The sequence below is a fragment of the Mustela nivalis genome (assembly GCF_964662115.1).
Source record: "Mustela nivalis genome assembly, chromosome: 8".
Taxonomy (NCBI): Eukaryota; Metazoa; Chordata; class Mammalia; order Carnivora; family Mustelidae; genus Mustela; species Mustela nivalis.
Window position 1 is genome coordinate 35793801 of NC_139027.1, and position 24954 is coordinate 35818754.

At 48.6% G+C, this 24954-nt stretch overlaps 2 long non-coding RNA genes across 8 annotated transcripts in view; both read right to left on the reverse strand.

The window, feature by feature from the left end:
- LOC309870849 overlaps positions 1-24954 on the reverse strand; it is a 225094-nt gene that overhangs the window by 199493 nt on the left and 647 nt on the right. The gene's annotated exons all lie outside the window — the stretch shown is intronic.
- LOC309870850 lies at positions 448-11548 on the reverse strand. Its single transcript, XR_014314856.1, has 2 exons — positions 11409-11548; positions 448-660 (listed from the first exon to the last, which is right to left on the reverse strand). It is a non-coding gene; the product is annotated as an uncharacterized lncRNA (long non-coding RNA).

Sequence of the window (24954 nt, forward strand, 5' to 3'; positions counted from 1 at the left end):
GCAGAATTCCCTCTTCTTCAAGGGACCTCAGTATGTTTCCCATTTTGGCCTTCCACTGATTAGATGTGGCCGGTCTACCTTATGGAAGCATGCAGCTTTACTCCACGTCTACAAATTTAATTTTAATCTCATCTAGAAATTACTTCACAGAAACATCTAAGATAATGTTTGGCTAAATATCTGGGAGCTGTGGTCTAGCCAGGTTGACACAAAAAAAGTAAAGCATCCCAAGGACCAAGGACAGCAAGTGAGACAACTGAGGCCCAGGATGGGGGGGGGGGGGTGGCCACGGTGAATGGGTACCTGGATGATGCAAGTGGGGTCCTGCCTCCCACCTCAGCGACCTGCAGCATGCAGGCAGCCTGTGGACCCTGGAGAGCTGTTCCAGCATTCAGAGATACGGGTGGTTCTGGGGGCCACAAAGGGCAAGAAGGTAACTCCAGAAACTTTGGCCCTTAAGTTTATCCTTGACACAAGGTTCTAAAATGCCAAAATTCATGCTTCAGAAGACCTCAGAAAAATAAGTAGCATGTCCCAGGAGTCGGTCGGGTCACAGGCAGCTGATCTCATTTTCTTATGGCGGGGGCATGAGAATGGTAAATCAAGGAAATAATGGCGAGCAGCTTATCTAGGCTTCAGCAAGTCACCACCGAAGGAATCCTAGAGGCCACAGCAGAGAAATCCATTCAGGAACAAGTTTAACAGTTTCACAGTTGGTTGACTGAGCCCAGAATTCTAACTGGCGTCACGTGGTGGGCCCCCATTCTTAGCCCTGCCCTGTCCACGGCATCTCAGTGACATGACAACAACATGGTCAAAGTGTTTGTCAGATCTACTGATGATCCATTCCCCCAGGGAGTGCAGTTATTGACTTACAGACAGAATACCAGAAGATTTTGGTGGGATAGGATAATGGCTTAAATATTCTATAATAATGTTTAATAAAGGCCGTATTAGGTTATACTCTTTTGGATGCAAAAAAAAAAAAAAAAAACCCCACCCAAATTCATAAGTTTAAAGTATAGGAGACTTGTCTTTTGCAGCAGAAATTAAAGAGGGAAAAAAACCCTTACAGGATTATATTAACAATAAATGCATTATTGAAGAAAGTGTAATGTGGCCACCAGCTAAGGGCAATGGCTCCAGGGGGCTTCGTACAGCATGAGGTGGTGGCCCGTTCTGCTCTGAGTTGGCCAGATCTCACCTGAAGCATCCTGTCTCTTTCTAAGATCTGCAGTTTCAGAAGGATGGAAGCAGTGGAAAATATTTAGGGGAGAGTGGCCAGACAATGGACGGATTCGCTTATTAGATATGAAGCAGTCTAAGGAAATTTGGGCTTGGGAATGTCTTGGAGGAACATGAGAAGAGCCGGACTGAGCTGTGTTGCACCAAAGGACAGAACAAGGATCAGAAGTTGCCAGAGTTCCAATAAACAGACTGGTTCAACAGAAACCAGAATTTCCCAGCCATTAAAGAAGGTGGTCTGGCATCTGGTCATGGGAGGGGACATGACAGAGTCAAGAGATAAAGTGGGTTTGTATGAGGTGAGCCTAGGAAAGGAATTCTAGCTTTTTGAAATGCCACAGCAAGTGTAAATACGAGTAAAAATAATCATGTAGCTGACATTTTCCATGCATCTTCTCAGTACTGAGCTCTGTGTTAAGAGTTTTACATTTAACATTAGCAGCAGCCTTGGAAATAGGTGCTATCATTTACTTCTTGGTAAATGGACGAGGTAAATGGATGAGGACAATGAGACCTTAGGGATGCAAACTGAATAATCTTACTTGCCTGACCAGTTAGCAGTGAACTAGAAAATTCAAACCCTGGTGTGTGGGACTCCAGTGATAAAAGAGCCAGTGCTCTTAAGGCAAGGACTGAGTGCATTATATTTAAGAGCATAAACCAGAAGAGGAAGTCTCAGAGAAAGAGAACTTAGTCAATTCCTATGGGAACAGAACTCATAGGAGAAAATGTCAAAAACTGCAGAGCAAAATAAAGCCCGTAAACCCAGGGCAGAATCCAGGACAGAGGCATCTCCAAAGATAGCCAACCCTTTGGAGGATGATCATGGACAATGTGAACTTGAGAGGTGTAAGGAAAAGAGTCATGGAAGGTGAGCAGGAAGGAAGCCAGGACTGGTCAGTGGCCTGGCTGACCCCGAGAGCTGTCTCCATCAAAGGGAACAATAGGTTCCCAGCCATTAGGCAGGTGATACAGCCCTCTGCCACAGGACTAGGGGTACCTGTGGTCTCACAAACACGAGAATCATACCTCACCTACTTGGCAATTGGCCCTGGATCAAAATGGTAGAGATGAAAATGTACTATTTGAAACCAGAAAGGGATCTGACACTTTCAGTAGCAGAATCCTGAATTTTTGTAGCAGTCAGATTTAAAGCAGAGAAGCCAGCAATGAAAATGCAAAGGTGAAGAAATTTTGTCTTTATAATTGATCATGATGATGTCAATTAGCTGGACGTTGCATCTAGCTGCTTCTTGTGTAATTCATCCATAGGTGACAGAAATACATGGAAATGAGTCTTATATGCATTACCTCAAACAAATGGTTATGGTCTGAATTGTGTTCCACTAAAATTTATTATATTGAAGTCCTAACCTGCGGTATCTCAGTACAATGCTGTATTTGGAGATAGTGCCTTTAAAGAACTAATTAAGGCAAAATGAGTTCATATAAGAGGGCCCTAATCCAAAATGACCATCCTTATAAGAAGAGGGGATTAAGACACAGACTAGCGCATGCACAGAGAAAAGACCATGTGGGGACATAGGGAGAAGGTGGCCGTCTGCAAACCAAGGGGAGAGGCCTCAGAAGAAACCAAACCTGTCAACACCTCGATCTTGGACTTTCAGCCTCCGGGAATCTGAGCAAATACATTTCTGCTGTTGCAAGGTACCCGGGATTTATATCTCTTGGGCCATCAGACACCACTGAGTCATCCCCAGCCTGTAAGCTTTCAGAGGTGCTTCAAACCTACATAATCTCAGTCAACATGTGAACTTGGATTTCACAAAACTTAGTAATGTCCTTCCGGCGGGATCCTAAGTAATAAGGAAAACAGTATAGAGCCAGGACTTCAACCTGGGACAGCACAAAAGCACACAGACAGACACATCCTCCCCCAGAATTAGTTTGGAATAGTTGGAGAGAAGCAACTGAATTCAGGTTGAACATTGACAAGTCTGATGACAGAAGAAAAGTGCCACCAGCATTACAAAAGTAAAGACCGCAGATAGGTAGTTTGGAGTTATAATAGTGCTGTAATATGTGATTAATAAAGATTGACTAAAAATGGATTGGTCCTTAAGACAAGGGAATTCTCTTGCTACTTGGAACCAGTGGAACCCAGAGCTCCCAGAGCCCCCCGTCCTGGAATCACACATATTTGCATGTTGACATTGTTAATAAAGGACTATGGAGATAATTCAAATGAGCCCTGGGGTTTGGAAGTCATGGTTTCTGCTGCTTAAGATTCCATTTTTAAGCTCTTCTTTTGCAAAAGCTTTTCAGGTGCACAGTGCATTTTATGGATGTTTAATAGAGTGACAAATTCCATGTGAGAGATTTTAGAAACTGTCAGGTGAAGTGAGCCAGCTGGAGCAATGGGGGTTCTTCTCCCTGTGGCTGCTGCATGGGCTCTCAAGGTAATCCTCCTGAGGGAGTTCCAGCCATGGTTTAAGTAACATCAACCTTGGCAGAAACCTGTGCCGAGGGCTCTTCCATAAGGGGCTGTCCTCATTTGTGTATTTGTGTCATAGTAGCCAGATGGGAATCAACCCACTTCTCCTGCTGAGTCTTGTACCTCTATCTCTGTGCCGATCTACCCCTTGAAAGGGCACACAACAGGGCCCCGCCTATACATAGCCTGGACACGCCCCCCCCCCGCCTGGATACACCCACTGCGTACCCACTGACTTCTGCCCCCAGACAGCCTTCTGTGTCCTCTGTGTCCTCTGCTACACGTCCAAAGCCACGTGGGCACGTCCACCTGCCTCTCAGGGCCTGGTCCTGATGTCTCCTTCACCAGCACTGTGAGCCTCAGGGTAGTCATCCTCCAACCCCTCCCCAGGGTTCTCCCTTCCTCTTTCATGCTTTCATAACTCAGACTGCTCTCCTTCAAGGCTGGAGTTGCTTCCACCAGGAATCCTCTCTGATTCTCTGCTGCAGCCTCATCAGTAGTACCTTCGTGCTTAATGAAATAATGGTGGCTTTTTGCCTCATTCCTATCTCATTAATTCTTCACGCGATGCAGAAATATTTCCCGTAGAATATTTTGGTGCTCTTTATAATGTAAGATGACTATCCTATCAAGCACTAAGAACTGTCCATCAGTCTGTCCTGGTTATGAACCTTGGCAGCGGATGGACTGAAATTTCAGGAACCAGATGTCTGCACAGGAGGGCACACTAGTGCACGTTCCTACATAAATGTGAACACACATAAATCTATGCATGAGAGGAGGCAATAAGGGGAAGGTACGGACCAAAGAGGCCAACTGAATTTCTTTGGGAGATTGTCTAGAGGGGCTGTATTCTATCCAAACATAGAGCCTTGGTCTAGGAAATGCTGTTCCTCAAAGGCTATTCGTCTTATGCATGAACACGAAGTGCCAAAATCCGTGGCTTCCAAACCACAGGGCTTGTCTGAATTATCTACTTAGTCCTTTATTAACAAAGTCAACGTGCAAATTTGTAAGATTCCAGGATAAGCAGTTCAACGAGCAGTGGATTCTGTTGGTTCCAAAGAGCAAGAAGAGCCAGAGCTGGTTGGATGAGGCCTTACTGGAGCCACGTGTGTAAAACTCTGCTCCCTGGGGCTGTTGTTCTGACTAGCCACAGCGAGCTGTCCGTCACAGCCAGAGGGCCTGCTCATGCCTCTCCCTCCTGGTCACTGCTCATCCTCCATGTAGATGGCTTTCGAAGGGGTGGGCAGCAGTGGGCTCCTGGCACGCTGGTGTTCCCCCATGCTATCTGCTGGTTCCCCAGCCAGTACACCCTTGAGGGAAAGAGGGGGAACCCCTCTGTAATATTCTTAATGTGCCACTGGGAGAAACTCTTTCCACTCCGTGCCCACCCCTCACATGATCATAGCCATCCTCCTGACCCATCTATACAGGCCCAGCTGTTACCATCTGTTCCGAGTTTTCGAAACGTCAGTGGTGACGTGGGCGGCGTGGAGTTTCAGAACTCGGCCAGTTGTCCGTGCTGCCACCTCTACCTTGACCTCCTGGGTCTGTTGGCTGTCTTGCCACCTGGGTCTGTTCCTTCCTGGCCATGCCAAGCTTCCATGTTGAGGCTGCCTTCCTAGAGGGCGACTGGTCTCCAGGATGTCTTCAGTTCTTCCCACAAAGTCATCTTTCTAAAGCTGTGCATTCATCATCCTATCCCCTGCTCAAAACCTTTAAGCGCTATACACACACACACACACACACACGCACACACAAATGTAGGCTGTCTGCCAGTGAAAGGCCCAACACTATGGTCTACCTCTAACAAATTGCCCCAGCCTCCTCTTTCCCCAAAGCCTGCCCTCACCAGCCTGCCCTAGATCCACCACTTGTCACTATCCTCGGCCTCTTACCATGCTACTCTTCCCATCTGGAAAGATCTAAGGATCTTCTCTGATTTTTAAAATTTTAATCCAAATGTCACTCTCTTTTATCCCATACTAACATATTCCTTCTAAACTTCTATAACATGGGTATATTTTGTCCCAAAGTGCATTCTTTGGAACTCTGGTCCTATAAAATTCTCCAAGAAAAAAAGAGGGGAAGGTTCCATCACTACCTGCATTTAGGATTTACTATCTATGTTATGGCATTTGGGATATTTACAAAGCATGGTTGAAGGCTCTGAGAAGTCCTGCAATTAAAAAAAAAAGTTTCTTTTAAATTAATCTGGAGTTCTTCATTCTACACTTGACTGTGGAATCTCTTGGGGCATAGTTTATTGTGTTCTACACCACTCCCTGGTGTCTTCCTCGCCTCCATTGCCACATTATCAATAACTGACCCACAGGTGGTCTGAGCATAAAAACAGTGTAGAGGAAGTTTTATGGAAGCTTCTGTTTCCTATGGGGGCAAATGCCACTGGATGTTCTGGATGTTTCATTTCATAAACCATCATGTTGGGTGAACTACAAGATTCCAGGAACCCTGCAGCTAGTCCTGACTCCAGTGGGTTCTCCTTGCTGGGAACCTGATCTGTCAAATCCTGAGGGAGAACTCACCAGAGAGCTGGGTATTTAGAATTTCGGTAGGAATGGGGAGTTGGCTTCACAACCTGTGGTGCTTTCTTCATACCTGGACTGCAAACTTCACCCTAGGGGGAGTACCTGGGTCTAATGTGTGGGTAGTGAGAGGACTGGGTCCATCCCTGCCTGATGCTTCTCGGTCCCAAAGGAAGGGACATAGTGGGTGGTGAAAGCAGAATCCCAAAGAGAAAAGAAAATTCCTTCAATCTGTAGGAATTCCCCAGGGACTGGAATAAACTGGGAAAGTTGTCCAGCAGCTCCCTGCCATGAAGCATGTCTCAGATGGGCAGAGAGGACTTCTACAACTCCTGTTTCAGGGCACCTGACTCTTAAGTTCTGGGAACCTTCAGGATAAGTATATGTTTGAGTCTTCAGATCAGCAGAACATGTAGGCCTCCTGCTGGCAGCCTTCTTTCTCTGTGTGTCCTTCTAGTGCAGAGAACATGGCCCAGGTACAGCACGTCCTGTGGCTAGAGGATTCTTTCAGAATTGCTCTGGAAATTCTATCCCTACCCTTTCATTTTTGTAAGTTGCTTTTAGCCACATTTCATGAATCAGGGCCTGCTGTGACATAAAGCAGTAGTGAAGAGTCCAAGTCACAAAAGGCAACTACACTTCAGCACCTGTTCCCTCTGCCTCCCGGTAGGGCTCCCTTAAACACTGTGCTCAAGGAGTGCAAGCATATGTGTGGACTCCCAGGAACACACTGGGATCCGTGACCTCCATCCAGGCCCGAGCCCCGAACATGTGGGGCCCAGTGCAAAATGAACACGTGTGGCTCCTTGTTCCAAAACTATTCAGAATTTCAGGATGAAGACAGCAGAGTCAGAGAGCCCAGGTGTGGATTCTGAGCATGGAGCCCTGAACGATGGCACAGATATTAAGTCCATGAAGTTGGTTCAGTGGGAATCTGCTGTGGACCCAGAAGGAAGGGTGCTGGGGACTTAATGGTCTCCCTCCATAAGGACTTCATGGTGGCGAGACAGAAGTCACAGCATCCTGGAAAGCCTTCTTTGAGAGTGGGAGGCTTCAGGCTGGCCCTCTGGATGCTCCTTCTAGATTTCCACCCTCTGAAGCTGTTAGCAGACTGGAGTCCTGCTAAGTCTTCTGGTTTGAATCAAACTCCATGCTTTGGTGGGGTCGAGTTCATTCTTGCAGACTGTGTCCATGCCTGCTTTTCAAATTATTTTCACGGATCTGATTTCTCTGCCCCCAGAAAAATCAGGTTTCTTTTCTACCAGGATGGCACATCTACCATTCACACTTGAGATCAAAGTTTTCAATACACACATATCCGAACCTGATTCTCCCCATGCCCAAAAGTCTTAAAGTCTTACCCAGGGTTGGACCAGCCTGGCCTGCGTCCAGCACGAGCACCTGCCTTTCCATGAGCTGACTGCCAGCTGGGCTCATTTATTCCAAGGTTCTTCTTGGCTCTCCACTCACATCCTCCTCTGCTGTCCCTCCACCGTGTTCACCATCCACTTGTCCCAGGTTATCTACCCCTTCCCGTCTCTATCTCATATCCTCTGAAAGCTCTACGGTTCCCTCTATCCCTGAGCCCCAAGTTCAGAGAGGATATGTTGCCAAAAACTGAGTTCCATGTTCCAACCCAAATTGGCTACTTCACCTCTTCCAGCCCCCTCAATGTAAAACCCACACACGTAAAATATTTCCAGCAGGTAAAGTAGGCTGCTTAATAAATGGGATTAGGAAAGACACCGTGCATTTAGAGAAAGGTTTGATACCTCTTCTTCAAATGGTAAATGAAAATAAATCCCCGTGAACTTGGTATTTTTTTTTTTAAAGATTTTTTATTTATTTATTTGACAGAGAGAGATCACAAGTAGGCAGAGAGGCAGGCAGAGAGAGGAGAGGAGGAAGCAGGCTCCCTGCTGAGCAGAGAGCCCGATGCGGGACTCGATCCCAGGACCCTGAGATCATGACCTGAGCCGAAGGCAGCGGCTTAACCCACTGAGCCACCCAGGCGCCCCGAACTTGGTATTTTAAACCAGAAAGATAAAATTATAAAAAACCACAAGAAAAAAAATACGTAAGAATATTTTTTTGTGTTTTAGACTTTCTGAGCAAGCCAAAACCTGGGTGTTTTAACATCCATAACAGATTAGATCACATAAAAATCTAATATTTCTGGGGTGCCTGGGTGGCTCAGTGGGTTAAGTGGCTGCCTTTGGCTCAGTCATGATCTCAGGGTACTGGGATTTAGCCCCACTTCACCCTCTCCTCCCGCCTGTGCTCTCTTTCAAATAAATTTTTTAAAAATCTTTTTAAAAAATTAAATATTTCTGGGGTACCTCGATGGTTCAGTGGGTTAAAGCCTCTGCCTTTGGCTCAGGTCATGATTCTAGGGTCCTGGGATCAAGCCCCACATCAGCTCTCTGCTCAGCAGGGAGCCTGCTTCCTCCTCTCTCTCTGCCTCTCTGCCTACTTGTGATCTAGTCTGTCAAATAAATAAAATCTTTCAAAAAAATTAAATATTTCTGTAAAATGAAAGACATAGTAAACAAAGTAGAAGGTCAAGCAGCAGATTGGGAGAAACGATTTGTAACATATACGTCAAAGGTTTAAAGCCCAGAATATGAGAAGAGCTCTAACAGAGCAACAACCTAGAAGGAACAAAAGGGAAAGGAAGGAAGAAAGAAATGGAAGGAGGAAGAGGACACGAAGAGTATGAACAGGATGAAACGAATAAACTATTTTTTCCTAAATAAAAAATTGAAAACTAAATGAAATTTCAAAAGAAGGTGGGGGGGCGCCCGGGTGGCTCAGTTGGTTGGACACCCAACTCTTGATTTTGGCTCAGGTCATGATCTCGGGGTTCTGGGATCAAGTCCTGTGTCAGGCTCTGTGCTGGGCATGAAGTCTGCTTAAGACTGTCTCTTCTCCTTTTCCCTATTGCTGCCTCTTCTCTCCCTCCCTTTCAGAAAAACAAACAAAACTAACAAAAAACAAAACAAAAAAAGCTTAGACAGCGAGAAGACCATTGCGCCATGAAGTCTGAGACATCAAAGACCTATAGACACCACGGATAAGCCTCCCTCCAGCTCTGAGGATAGGCCTGGCCTGACCATGACAGAGCCCCTTGGGGGGTCTCTTGGGAGGCTTTGATGTGGGAGCACCTCAACGTTCTCAATGTTCTGCTCAACCACATAGAGGCCTTTCTCCCCGAAGTTTAAAAATAGAAAAAAGAATATAAGCAGGCAACTTATAAAGGAGTAATTATTAGCAGACCACAGCCCTTCTCCTTTAAACCAGCTTCCCTGCAGAACAATCTGCTAATTTATACATTTGTTTTTAAAATCAGCATTTCTGGAGGCGAAGTTTAATCTTTTCCATTTTCTTTCAGTGCACAGTTTATTGAATTTACATCCTAAAACTCCTCAGGGAGGGCAACTTTCTTTTTAAAGATTTTATTTTTAAGTAGTCTCTACACCTAATGCGGGGCTTGAACTTATAACCCCCAGATCAAGAGTCGCGTGCTCCACCGACGGAGCCAGCCAGGCGCCCCAGGGAGGGCAACTGTTAAGTCCACCCTCAAAGGCAGGATTTTCTGAAGGGACGCCAGTTGTGCATGGCTGCAGAGTAAGGGGACCACAAAAATGGCGCAAAGGGTGCTGTGGGGACTGTACTAGTCTACGTTTTAAAGAAGACTGAATTATGTGATAGGCCACCCATGCAATTATTACATATTATACAGAGGAAAAACCCTGGAAGGAAACAAGTCGGAATGGGAACAGTAGAGAGCTCTACGGGGAGAAATAGGGTGATTATCTTCTTCCCTGTCTTTTGTTCTGAAGTCCCGACCCTGGTGTCCTGACGGCTGACCCGGCCTGCCACCAGGGTCCCCTCAGCGGAATCCTCTGCCTGGGGCAGTCACACAGCACCTCTACCCTTAGGACGCCTTCACCTGGTGCATTTACAGTTTCGTTAGATACTACCTTGGGGTAACAGATAAAACCTTCAGTTACATCACGCAGATATAGTTCTGCGGGCCATTCTGTTTGCTTCCAGTAAGGCCCTCAATTTTACAATAAAGGAGGTATTTAAAAAGCTTAAGGCTGATGCTTATAGCAAACAGGCAGCGACCCAGGGGCGCCAGTGACGGGTGTGTCCCCAGCCCAGTCACAAGGGCATCCCAGGCAGCACCCGTGGGAGAACCGCTCCCTGGGCCCAGTCCCCGGTCCCCGCGGCACCCTGTGAGCGCGCTCAGACGCCGCTTCTCCGCCTCCTGACTTTGAAGTCAAGGTTTCATTCTCTTGACGAATACTCATTGCTGAAGGCTACCCTTGCTACTAAAATAACTTTCCATGAAATACTCTTGACTGTAAATGCCCTGACATTATAAGAAATGCTCGTGTTTGTGTGTGGTTATGTCTTGTGTAACCGACGCCACCGGGTTTTCGAGGTGAAAATTGCTCGTTTTTGTCATTTCCAAAACCTGACATTCTTTCACTATAATGTGGCAACTTCTCAGTTCTTTAAACTATTTTTTTCTTTAAGTTCTCATGAATTGGCGGTTCCTGTTTTTCTGAACTGCTTGTCAAAGCCATGTTTTGTGTTAGGTTCACAGCCACCCCTGTTCAAGAACTAGGAAACAAGGCAAAAAAATCCCCGCAAAAGTGTGACTTCCCGGCCCTCTGGAGCCTCTCTGCTTGCTTTGTAAATTGTAATTTGGAGGGATGCAGGTGACCCTTGGAGGAAGGGAAAGGAGCGGGCAAAGGACAATGTGGGTGAAAGTTCCGATCGCCAGGGGAGATCCTGCTATGAGGTTAGATGGCGCTCTGTTCACGCTCGCTCACGTGCAGACTGTGGCTCAGCAAATACCACCCCCCCATCCTGCCTGGGGACACATCGTGTGGCCCACCACAGCATGGATCCCATCACATATAAAGTTGAAGTGGGTCTTTCTCCTCAACCCTTTCCACAGGCCGAGCATGGGCACCGCCGACAGGTGGTGGCTAATCCAAGCTGAGCTGGACTCAGGATGGAAAGCTGCTCAGAGCAGACTCCTTCAGCATCGGGAAGGATGTGCACCGACCGTTTTAGTTTCCTAGAGTTGCCGTAACAAAGGACGATAAACTGGGGGCTCAAACCACAGAAACGTATTATCTCACCATTCTGCAGATGAGGAGTCTGAGATCAAGGTGTGGCGGGGCCACGCTCCCATTGGAGGCAGCCACAGGAGAATCCGACTGCAACCTCCCTCCCAGCCTCCCTGGTTTGTAGCAGTCCTACTGCCATCCCCACCTGGCCTTCTCCCCGTGTGTATGTCTGTATCCCAATGTCCCCGTCTCATTAGGACACCGCTCACATTGGAAAAGGGGCCACCCTCTCCACTATGACCTCATCTTCAATCATGTCTACCATGACACCATTTCCAAATAAGGTCTCATTCTGAGTTACTCAAGGGGTAGGGCTTCAACGTATGAGCTCTGGGGAGACACGATTCAGCCCGTAAACACACACAGAGGCCTTGAAGGATGACTCACGAAGTCTGGACTTCCACTCACTTTCTTTGTCATTTTTTCTGCCGGTGTCTTCCCCCAAACTCTTTCCCCCTGAAAATAAATCGCCTTCTTATAAACACATTTGCTTTCCTGTTTGTTGGTGTCGAATTACAGATTATTTTAAAAGCGTGGCATTCCATACAGCTCAAAATCCTGCTGATGGAAACAGTCCCAGTCGGGAGGTGCCTCTCAGGGATGCCACCAGCCAACCGGCCTCTGGAAGGAGCAGGGCCATCCAGATGGGGCTCAGGCTGTCATGTCTCAGCGCAGATGTCCTGTCTCCCTGGGCTGCCTTCTGTCCTGCAACCCCATAGGTGCTTTGAGGGTAAAATCCAGGAAGCCCCTCAGGCCCTGGGGCCCCGCCGCCGTGAGGACAGCTGACTGCTGAGAAACCAGCTGGGACTGGCCGGCTGGCTGTCTGGCCTGAACTCTGGCTCCCCCACTCGTTAGTTCTGTGACCACAGCCTTGCCTTCCCCCCTGAGAAATGGAGATCCTCACGGAGGGTGATTCCGCAACACCTTTACAAGGGCCAAGCCCAGAGAAGACCCTGAGATGTCAGCCGTGGCCACTTGAGGTGCCTCTGGCCACAGCAAAAGCCTGAACTTTCACTTAGGAAGATGTGCTTAGAATAATTCTGAGATAAATTTTTTCTTTTTCAACTCTCAATCTCCACCTCCTCATCCATCTCTATTGTGAATAAAATTTGGTGTCAAGCTGGCTGTGGGGGTCCCGGGCCCTCATGAAGCCCCAGGCATCCAAGTCACTGTTCCCCTTTCTGGCCCTCAGCCAGCTGCCTGATCACCACCCTGGGTCAGCAGAGTCCTGGGCTGTGCGAGCACATCTCAACCCCCTGCCCTGGACCCTCAGGATGGCCCTGACCGCTCTGGCCTGGGGCTTTACCAGGCACAGGAGCGCATAAACGGGGTCTTCCCTGTGCACCCACCTGTCCCCTAGATGCCCGCACAAGCACAGGACCAGGGTGCAGAAGAAGGGGCAGTGTGGCCAGCCCAGCAGCCCGGAACGCAAGGAGGGAACACCACAGCCCAGTGCTCTCGAGAACACAAAAGTGCTTTATCAGTAAAAATGATTGTGATGGTTTTTTTCAGAAAGTAGGAAAGAAAGGGAGAAGATTCATTCAAATACCTGCTTATATTTGCATAAAGAAATTCTGGACAGATAAGCGATGAAGAGCAGGGTTTCGGTGGGGGGTCAATGGGAACGGGTAGGAGACAGGTGAGAGCGTGCTTTTCGTCTGACCCCTTGTTTACTTTCGCTTTCAAAACTTATTCAAAGAATTAATTAAAGCTGGAAACTCTATTCCTTATTCACATTGACAGATTAACAGAGACATCCCCGATGCTGAAAAGCATCAGCTGAAGGTCAGTGGCACTTTTGATGAGGGCCCTTTTCCAGGTGAGAACCTCTAGGTGCTCCCGGCAGAAGTGCGCTCCCCATGACTACTCACAGAGCTTCCAGCAAGATTCCTTGAGGTTGTGGAAGAGCTGCTCGGGCTGAGGTTCCAAAAAAGTTGACTTCCTTTGCAGGATTTATTTGAACGATCGGAAAAGGGTTTAATCCGGTTGTGGTCTTGGAAAACAGAATCCCACACAAAGCCCGACATTGGCCAGTTGGGGGTTTGTGGTGTTTTGGGATGAGGCTGGTGAGAATCTGGGCTCTGCGCCTTGGTCTGTGCTCCCTGAAACTCTTGAGAACTTTAGCCTGCTGGTCTGCAACATGGGCTAAGAGTGTCCAGTCCTCATGGGATGGATGTGGGGATTGAACAAGTTAATGGCTATAAAGCAGCCAGCACACACCAGGTCTACGGAACATGTTCCATAATTATTAGCTTCTCCGTCCCCTACTGCTGTCAGGAGGCCCTTTCAGAATTGAGTTACTACATACAGTTTAAGCAGGATGATTAATCTCCCCTAAGTTTTACACAAGATATAAATTAAAATCTCCAACATGAGAACCGGGGGCCTCCCCTTTACCACCACTACAGCACTGAGCAACTGTAATGATCTTTGGAAGCTGCTTGCTCAGAAAGTTCTGGAATTCTCTTTCCTGAAACTTGGAGAACCATTTCCATTTCAGTAAGAAGTCCTTCTCTTGCCACTCACTGGCTATTCATTTTTATAGAGAGCAGTAGAAATGAGAGTTGGAAGATTCTAATAATTTTGGCAAGCAGAAGGCAGGTGGAGGTGGGATTGGGCTACAGGGAGACTGGGCCCGGTTAAAGGCTATGCAATGACTGGGGGAGGCCAGTCCTCCTTGACCATTCCTATTCTGTGCAAGTGCCCCCGGGGATGGATGCAGCGGGTGAACACTGAGCAGGCGGGACCCACTATGGGGAGGTGAGACAGTGCCTGGGTGACTCACTTTCTCAGCTGGAACATTCTGGTCTGCAGTCACCACTTGTGCTGCTGGGTGGCAGTCTGTACTCACTCTGCGTCTCTGCTCTCCCTTCCCCAGAGCAGGCACTTCTGGGGACTTCAAAGGGACCGCTGCACAGAGACAGGCGCCCATCTGTCAGACTGGGCTCAGGGGTGCCTACTTGAAAAGCTTACCTGAAGTGAATCAAATTCATCCAAGCCACAGACCCCAAGGGTGTGACTCTATATAAGCAATGAAACCAACACTCGCCACCTGAGCGTTCAGATGTTCTAGATGTTTAAGGTGACTGACCGCTAGCATCTGGCATCGGACTGTAGGGTTTGTGAGCCTCACTGAAGGAAAGCTGCCAGTGTTTAAGGAGGGAGGGGGGGAGAATGAAACAGAAAGAGGGTGTCTACCCATTAGGAGAAGTATGACTGAGTGCGTAAATCATCAGTACCTGCCCTGTTTGTCCATGGGGTCACACCATACATTTGATTTTGTGATGTGTCTTGTCACCCCCTTCATCTGCAACCGTGAAACCTGTGCAGGAAGGGGAGCTGCTGGTGTTCAGTGGGGTGCCCCAGAATGTTTGATGCGGGCAACCCTGAAGACAGGCCCTAGTGGATGCCAGAGGTCTCTGCTCTCGGTCTACACTGAGCCAAATGGTCTTCTAAAGAAGAGGAAAAGGGAGGGACCCCTCTCTAACCTGCAGATGAAGTCAAGCTTCGTATTTTATGTTAGGGAGTATTTAGGCCAAATCTAGGTGACTAAACCAAAAGTCAGTACCCAGATGCAAAATGCGGGAGAAGGGGTTTTGCACACATCCCCCACACAAAGAGGCCACGATGTTGGCCAACAGATGGGTGTGTGGATCCCAGACCTCAGCCTTGGGTCCAGGACAAGGCAGGTCACTGCGCTCATGGGAAGGGAGACATCAGAAAACTGGGGTCCGTGACCAGAAGGGCAGCCTGGAGTCAGGGCTGCCAAACACCTAAGCACCCACTTTCGGGAACTACGGGAAGAAGAAGAGCTTGAGCACAGTGCTAACAGCCAGGTGACTAGAAGGGTTCACTGAAAAAGAAGCCAGGGCTTCTGTGATAATTCAGCAGTTTCTGGGACAGAAGAATGGCCCAGTGAGTTATAATGAGTGTGCTGAATTATGACCACCGTCGTGACCACGGATATGACTGGATTACTTCAGGGCGACGTCCAACTTGTGGAAGTGCTAGAAAACAGGCTTTGCATTATTGATCTACTGGCTTCTCCACCAGCGCTTTGCAGTGATGGGATGGGCTGTCTCTGGGAAGAGAGGGGGGTTTAAGTACAGATTAAAGGGCCTCTTCTGGGGCTCACCTAGAAGGCCTGCTGGGGTGGGCCGTGTCCTTTGACCCCAAAGAACTCCTGATAGGAAGTGAAGAGTGTCTTTGTAATGGTGATGACCCCAAGTTGGGTTGTTGAGAGCTCCCGGTGTAGGGGTCACCCCACTGCACTGTACAGACGATCAGAGAGGCTTGGTGACTCACTCACTGTCACACAGATCCCTAGGGGGAGTCGGAACCTACTCTAGCTGTCAATCCATACAGGGAGAACAAAGCAAGACACCAGTGCATAAACCGACTCCTTTCAGATCTCCACGCAAGTGGAGGTAACCTCACAGCCCACCCCGTGTCCGTGAGGCCCCTCACCTTGCACCACAGGCAGCCCCCTCCAGCAGCCCTTCTAACAACCACATTTGCTTATCACCTCCCTCCAGAGGCTCAGTAAACACTTGAGGGATACCGAAGGAATAAAGGAAGGAACAGACAACGGGATCTCTCTCCCGTAGTTCTAGCCTGTACATTTCACGTTCCCCCTGGGCCTGGAGAAAATGGAATGTGGAGGCAGGATGATGGGATTCCTCGGAGTGGACAGACCATGGCTGGAGGGGATCAGGGGGCCCCAGAGAAAGGTGTCTGTGGTCAGAAACACACAGCAAAATTAGGAAGCCATTCCAGTAACCACAGCCAGTACCATGGAACACTTATGGTGTGCGTCACTTGGCTAAGAATTCTCCACGTGGTGAGCACTCTCGTACTCAAAACCACCCTCTGTTGCACTTACTCCTCTGTCCCTACTTCTCAAGTCAGGAGATGGAGGCCAGGGGACACTGAGGTTGTGTGGCCAGGAGTTGGGGGAGCGGAGGCGGCTTCCTCGTGGTAGCTCATGGCCTCCATGTGGCCAGACAGTCCTTGGAATAGAGCAAACAGCACAGTGCCTGGAGGCCTGGCTTCAGGGGAGGGACACAGCATGTCCCAGCACCTCATACCTGTGGAACGACATCATTTTGCTGCGCAGTAGAACAGGCCGGGGGCAGAGAGGAGGAGGGGCGTGGGCCTGGGGCCTGGGTTGGCTGTCCTTCACCCCAGTCAGCTCAGCTCTCTGCTGCTTGTGTGCTTCCTGTCCATTATGGCTGAACATGGTTTAATGCTTCTCCCTCAACAAGCCAAAAGAGTCAAAAGACTCACTTGGAGGATGTGTAGGATGACAATGACAGGGACCAAGCCTGAGGTGTCCCTTGGGCCAATCTCCTCAGTCCCCAAAATGGCTCCACACAAACAAAAATAAGGATGCCTTTCCCCAAACAGGAAAGTTCATGATCAAATACCACAAGCCCAGACAGTCTGTCTATGGGCGTCTCACCTGAGGCCCTCACACCCGGAAGAAACCAGCGGACAACTGGCAAGAACATTCTTGGTGTCAGGTGCCCAGCCTGGGCCACCTCCTGGGCAGGTCGTTCTGAACACTGGAGGCCCTGACAGTTCGCTTGAGGTTTTATCCCCAAAAGGGGACACTGAGGCTTACAGTAGTGGCCCTGCTGGCCAAGATGTGGGAGCCTCACCTGCCTGGCCCAGAAACTCTCCACCCCTCTGACAACTGACTGAGAGCCAGGCTCAACTTGACCTCTTCGCCCCAGGGCCACATCTGTTGCCAGGGTGATGGCCCATCTTTCAAAGCTGCCCAGATTAGGAAAACATGCTCTAGATACGTGCTTTCTAATATGACAGCCACTGGCCACATGTGGCTACGTATATTTACATTTAAATGAATTAAAATAAAATACACATTCAAATTCCATTTCTTAGTCACATCAGTCACTTTTCAAGTGCTCAGTAGCCACATGTGGCTTGTGGCTGCCTAGTGGCCTGGAGAGCACACATTTTTATCATCCCGGAGAGTTCGGTTGAACGGTGCTGTTCTGGGGGCTTTGGGAAGTCAGAAGAAGACAGCATGTGATGCCTGCAGGTCCTCTGAGAGGGCTACGTTTCTGACTCCTCTGCTATCACTGTTCTTTCTTGCCCCCTACCCAGGCCAACGCCAAGGCTAGGACAGGGGCCCAGGTTAGGAGAGGCCCAGCAGCAGTCGGCAGATAGGATGAGGCCTAGACAGGGTGCCCCCACCAGACGCTCTGCAGCAGCAGGGGCTGGGAGCAGTGGCATGTTTCCAGGAGGGGCCTGGGTCAGGGACAGACTGCCAGGTCACACAGGCTCCTCTGGCTGCAGTGGGAGGCCGAGAGGCTCTGGAGCCCCACACCTGCTGGGTCCCAGGTGTTGAACAGCAAGGGTGGCGGCCACCTCAGAGAGCAGACTGCCCCACCTCCCATTGTTTGGCCCCACACACCCCTGAGATTGTGTGATGACTCCTGGAGCACTGGGACAAACAAGGCTTCCCGATAATGACAGAACACGCACTTTCCCTCGGCCGGGTTGAGGGGGTAATATAGGGGCAGGGTGAGCTTCAAGAGATTTTGAGAATAAAGGAGTTACATCCTTGCTTCCTTAGCACTATAGACTGAAACTCGTACCCACTAAACAGATCAGCTAGATGAGTAGAGCAATTATCGGGGAGATGGGGGATGATAGGGAAATGGGCACAAGAGGGACGAATCTGTTCCAAAAATCCTCATCGTCATTTCCCGAGGTGACGTGAGTGTCGTAGCTGTTGAGGCTCTGCAGCAGGGCGGCCAAGGGTCTGGGGCCCTTCTGTGGCTGCTCTCTGCCCTAAATGTTTTCATTTATTTTAAAATCAGAAGAGAAACCAGAATATAATGAAAATGAACATATAATGATCAATCCAGTTTAAATGGCATTCATCTTTATATCACGACAGTCAGGATATGTCCTTACATGAGGAAGGAGCCACAAAGGCTAAGCACCTGGAGTCCATAAAATTCACTATACGCAGCCTTGAACTTTTTTGCTCCTCATACCAGAGGCATAAAAGGCAGCTCCACACAAAGGGAACTGATGTCTCAACAGACCCTCCTAGTTGACCTGCAGATTGAATTTCAGCAGTGATGTCTCATACCTCCCTCTGCATCAATCAGGTCAACCCACTCCAAAAATAGGCACATCTCCAGGCAAAACACTTAGTCTCCCAAAGCCCTGGGACCGTTTGCCTGCTCTGCCATCCTTAGCACTGCCTTTCTTTCTCCATGTTGTCTTGTGTTTTCAAGAAGGCTGCTGGGGGTCCAGCCATCACATTTGCATTCCACACAGGAAGACAGAGGGAAGAGGAGGACAAAAGGTTAAGCCTCTTAGATGTCAGGCTCCTTCAAGGAGCTTTCCTAAAATCTCCATCTCCCATTGCAGCCTATGTGTTTCATTGGCCAGCCATCTGTCTATGTGAATTTTCCCTCTGCAGTGGCATAAATGTATCATGTAATGTAAAGGAGCTAGAGAAGGAAGCAGGATGAACAAGGCTCTGAGAGGGTACAAAGCAAACACAGAAGGGGACTCAGTCCAAGGCAGAATGACAGCATACACCCCCTGCTGAAAAAATCCATCCTGTCTCATATATCCTCACGGCCCTGGTTGTGCCACCAGGTAATGGGGTCATGTGGAATGGAGGGGATGACCGGTTCACCTTCTCTGGCCTTTGATCAGATTGAATTATGTGAATAAACTCCACTTCCTTGGAGCTGAAACTCTTCTCCTTCTGCCATTCTGCTCTTTGCTGGAACACTGCCGAACCTTAGAGGCCCAGTCTGGACGAAGCCCAGTCTGGTATCCTCGGGGCTGTAAGGGTGTGGTCCTGACTCCTGAGCTGACTCTGGAAAAGCTGGCTACAACAGACGGGTGAGTCATGAACCCAGACATAGCTGAGATTCCTGGTATGTGCTCTGGGGGGGAAAGAATGCTAAGCTTGGACTGCTTTCCTTCGAGGCAGGAGATGCTGCTACAGGATGTAAGGCTTCCCGCCTCCCTGCACCCGTCCCCTGGGGCACTTACAATGGCCTGATGTTATTGGGCTCATGTCTATTTCACCAGAAAGACAGAAATAGGAAAGAGCTGGTCTGCCAGCTCACCTCCACATCCCTGGGTCAAAGAACCAGACGGTTGGGTTCAAAAAGAAGCTCCTCTCCTTACTGATAGTTGATTTAGCGGGCTCCTTAGAAGGGGTAGAAGGACTCCCCTAGCCCTTCTGCATCCCAGCTTCCTTGTCTGAATGATGGGGATGGTAATGATAACCTGCCACACGGTTCTGGGAGGACTAAATAAAGTCATCTTTGCAAAACATCCAGAAGAGTGCTTGGCCCTAAGCGAGCATTCAGTAAACAAAGGAGTGTTTGGATTTTCATTATTTTATTGGGTAAATGTGAAGTATTTCCTGATGCATGAATGAAAGGAAATCTTCTTTGACTATTAATACCAAAATCAAACAAGTGATTTCTGTCCCTTTGAACATCCTCCTCCAAGTTGCCCTTGAAGTCAGTCTCCTCCTCTGAGTTCTGATGAGAGCAATGTGGTTATTTTACAAAGTAGACTCTGGCCCCAGAGGAGCTAAGTGACTTGTCCTGGGCCCAGTCATGGGACCGAGAATGCTGTAGAACATAAATCCAGCTGTCTTCAGGAGCACTCTGTCATGGAGGCTGCTTGTTGCCTATCTTATGTCCATTTTCCTCTACGTCCTGTGTCATCAACAACTCCTGTGTTATCAGAGGCAGCAATGTACCTAGTTAAGAAACTGCATTCCTCAGGCTGCTTCACAGATATGGTGGCCAATAAAAGAGGCAGAAAGAGTTACTTGGGGGTTCTAGGAAAGCTGTTGAAAGAAGACTGATGATGCTTAGCTTTCTGTGACCAACTTTGCTCCTTCCTCCTGTGTGGAATGCAGAGGTGATGGCTGGAGCTCCGCAGCATTGTTAAAGCCATAATTTTAAGGAAGAAAGCCACTGCTAAGGGACGCAGAGAAGAGAGATGAATGAACTGGCTGCCCATTGACCTTTGCTCTGGAGAGCCTGCTTCCAATCTTTTTCTGTCTGAGAGAAAGTAAGCCTGGTGGTTGCTGGAGGACTGCTATATTGTAAAGTTTTCACTTATAGTTGCCTAAATTGATAGAAAACCAGGCATTCCTCACACTCTACAAATGATTTGTCCAGGGAAAATGATACATTTATGCCTTTGCTAAAAATTCCAGTATTTTAAGTGTGATACAGTTTTGAAAGGGCAGCATACAGGGAAAGGCTAAAAGCCTCCTTGGCAGAAAAACTTCCTTGCAAGGTAATAGATCCTAAAAACAAAGGATAAGCAGGAAAACCGCAATGGATAAGATTTGCTACCGCCATTAGCTTTTTTTTAGTATAGAAAATGCAAGAAAACTGGGTGTTTCTCTCTCTCTCTTTTTAATCAGAGGAATCATCTGAGACCAAACAAGCCTCCCCACCACTCCTCCTTCCTGTGGGCCCAACTTCCTTCTGATCCACTGTTGGCTTCCCCTCGCCTGAGCTCTGCGGTCTAACCAGAACCCTCCAGACGTTGGGAGGTGCCCAAGGTCTGTCCCCCCAGCACTGGGCCAAACCCATGACTGTCCTGCTGCAGCACTGGGAGCAGAGATGGTCCTCTGGGCTTGGGGACAGGTAGCAGCTGCAGGACAAAAGTGCCCACCAAGTGGCACCATTTGTAATGGACCAACATGACCCAGCCACGCTCAGCGTGCAAAGCCTCGACTTCCAGAAAGGCCATGTATAAAGCCCCCGAGGCCTTATGTCCACAGTGCAGTTATCAGAGAAGGCTGACTGGACAAAGGGACTCAGGTGGCCCTTCTCGTGGACCCCTGCAAGAAGTGTGTGAAAATTCGGCTTCTGGGGCACTGCACGATCTTGGATATCTTCAGAATTGGCAAGGAAAGGTCATGTTCTGTTCGGTCTCGTTTTAGTTTTAAGTGTATCTTACTTAATATTTTCAAGATGAGTCAGCTCCATGTACTGAACTGATTCTCAAACAGCTAGAAGGGGACTGGAACTGCCTTTAGACAGGAAGCCTGGGTACGGCGTCCGGCTGCTTCCACCCTGGGAGCAGGTCTGAGGCCAGCGGTCCTGGATTCTCGGGACGGGGGCCCCAATCTGCTGGATTACAGACAGCACCCTTGGGAGCCCTGGCTTTTCCTGACTCTCCTCTCCTGATGGAGGTAAAGGCGCCCTCCTCAGAACAGCTGCCCTGCCTGATTCACCTGCCCAGGATGCGTGCACCTTGAATAAGTCGAGCAACCGGCTGTGGTTCTTATCTTACAGGGTGGGTATGTGTGTGCTTCGTGGGCAGGGGGCTAAAGGAAATGCACAGAAAGTTACTATCATCTGGTTGGGCTGAAGGCAAGGGAAGCTGTCCTCACTGTGATGATGCTGACGTTAGAGATGATGACCATGAGGACAGCGACATCTAGTATCCTGTGTTTTCCTGGACAGAACCATGAAGCATTTCCCATTTACCTAATCAATAGATGTCCTGCAAACGCAGAACGTGACACAGATGGGAACTCGCTACAGGAGCATGAGAACCCATTTTTTGTGGGGGCCCAAGCTGGGACAGAACGGTGTCCGGGTGTATGTCTGAGTCAGTGACTGTGTGCTTAACAACTGTAACCCATGTGCTCATCGTCACTGATCTTAACAAGGACCCAAGAGGCTGGTACTCTTATCAGTTCCATTTTACAATGAAGAAGGTAGGACACCAAGAAGCTTAGTAACTTGCCTGCCATGGGGGTGAGCTCTGCTTATGGCAACCAGTGGTGGCACACCAGTCAGGCACCACAAAAATCCTCTTGGCAGGAGGTAATGAAAGCCCGAGTGGGGATGCTGATGAATGGTGTGGAGGGGGAGACAGAGCCCGCAAGCAACAGGCCGGTCTGGAAGCTGAAGGCACCATGACAATAGGGCACTGGGCCATTTCCGAGTGTCACCAAACTGTCAGCATTTTCTTCTTGCTGCAGGTGTCCTTTTAAAATATCTGCTCAGTTTCTCTTGTAGATTGTTTCCCTTTTTACTCCCTGCTTGCATCCTCACTTAGAATCAGCATCTTTTGGTAGTCGGAAAATATGACAGAGCAGCAAATCATATTAATGAATGCTCTATTTTCAGACCTGCCCAGAGCCTTATTTCTGGCCTTTTTAAATGACTCTCCTGATTATAAAAGTGATCATATCAGTTTGCCACAGACTTATTTCTCATGGGTAAGCGGTAAATTGACTTCCAGCGTTCATACAACTGCCCGAATTCTACAAGAAAGAATACAATCAACGTCTAGGATAAAATCAACCGCCTCAAAACTACTTCCCAACGGCGCTTATCCAGGGGATTTGGAGACTCAGGACCTAGTGATGAACATATGTTGACACCTGGAATGTTCTCTGAAATGGGGACAAGAGAGAATGCTCATGTGCCCAAGCCACTGAGGCACTGCCTAGGGCATTTTGCCTTTTGGGGCTCTTCTCTCCAGGAAGATGGCATTTCTCAGAGCACTTACAAAGATCACTCACCAAGAGAGACAGACTGGGCTGGGTTCCCACCTCAGAAACCCCTGTCATCTGCCTTGCTGAGGCCCCGAGTTGATCCCAAGAATCTCAGCCTTGGAACACCCACTGATTACACTGAAATCACAAGATCTTGCTTGGGAAATTCATGCCACTAACTCAGGGGCCGCAAGCCCAGATGCCTTCAGAGTCAAGGTAAGAAGGGAAGTGGATAGAGGTAACATCGAGGGGCTCTCTTGTGTGTCCAGACCCTGTTGGAAGTCTGGAAGCTGATGCTAAGTCTCTGAGCTTCCCCAGTGACCCTCCGAGGCAGGCAGAAACCACAGTCTGGAAGCCCAAGGCTACCAGAGCCTTGCAACATTAGGGTTCAATAGAGCCCATGATCCAAAGAATAGGTGACCCATAGTCATCTGAATACAAAAAAAAAAAAAAGAAGAAGAAGAAGAAGCAAAACAACAACAACAACAACAACAACAAACCCCCCCCCAAAACCCCAAACAGCCACTGATCCTGGGCAGGCCAACAGAATCTGAGGGGGTTGGACATGGATTCAAACAGGACTGCATTCGGTTTTGAGCCTCCTACCTGCAACTCCAGCTTTTTTTTTTTTTTTTTTTAATTTTCTTAACATTCTTCTTGGTTTATAAGAAGCGTCAGGTTCAAGGGAAGATTTCTCCCTTGGAATCCTGCTCTCTGACATTAAGGTGACACCCCCACCCCACCCCACCCCAAACCCTTCCCTGCTCCATGACGGGCGCAGAAGGCCAGCTTCAAAGCTCAAGGTATCACGTCTCCCTGCTCCCACTCCATCCTTCAGCAGGTGTGATGACATGGGGACATGGGATGCAGCCCTAACCCTGGGCCATCCCAGCCCTTCATAAACTCTGGATTTGTAACTTAACAAATTAGAGACTCAGCCAGGTCTGTCAAGGCCGACCCTAAAAAATCAACATCAGCCGAAGGGGAGGGTCCTGGCAGAGGGACCCCTTAGCAAAGCTAAGTCCCCCACAAGAGCTGGGACTGAAGAGGAGGGGGTCGCCGCACAAGGGAGGCACCCAGAGTTGATTTTAACGAAAGACCAAACAGCCAGATCGTCCTGGAGGGGCTGGCCAGCCACCATGCTGGGCTCGGGGGCAGATCACTTGCTCTCTTAGAGCTGCTCCAATTTTAGAAATTGGGTGCTGACTCATTATTAACCCAGAAAGCCCACACACTCAAATGACTCTACTGAAAAAGCTCCCTGTCATACCCTGCTTACTGGTGTGCAGTTTTTTAAGCAAATTCAAAAAATGTTTATCACAAGGTATTTATGACATTTTAACCGTTTCATTTACAGTAACTAGAATGACATTTAAAAAAAAATGTTTCCTGTATTTTACTTGACTGTAAAGCTAAGCCTCATCAGAATAGTAACAGGTTGAGAAACACATTATCAAGGTCATATCAGGCCTCAAGGACTCAACAACCCAATCCTCACCTCCCCTGCTGGCCCCAAGCCCCCGGACCCCCGCATATTTTCTTTCTGACTTTATCACGGTTTGTGCCATTGAATCACAAGCAAAAAGAAAAGACATAAAATAAGTTCCCAGAATCATTCATAGGCTCATAGAGAAGGAAGCCCAAATGCTGCCTCTCTACTGTATTTTCTTGCACTAAAAACTGGGCAGCTCAGACCACGCGGCCAGAAACTTCTCAGGGGCTGTCTTCCCTCCACCTCTGAGAAGCGGAAGCCAGCCCAACCTCAGCACCCCTGGGTTAGCACCCACTCACCCACCTCCATCTCTGAATTTCTCCATGGCTCCAGAGACGAGACTGGAACAGCTTATTTTCCAGCCCAGCACCCCTGTCTCTCCTGGGATAACACAGTGTACGACGAGTATCAACCTGCTCCCCATTAACTGCGGAGACAAGCACCCTACAACACAGTGGTTCTGGGGGTGGGGGCAGAGATTAGGGGTGCTCCAAGTCTCAAATGCGGTATCGCCTCCAAGA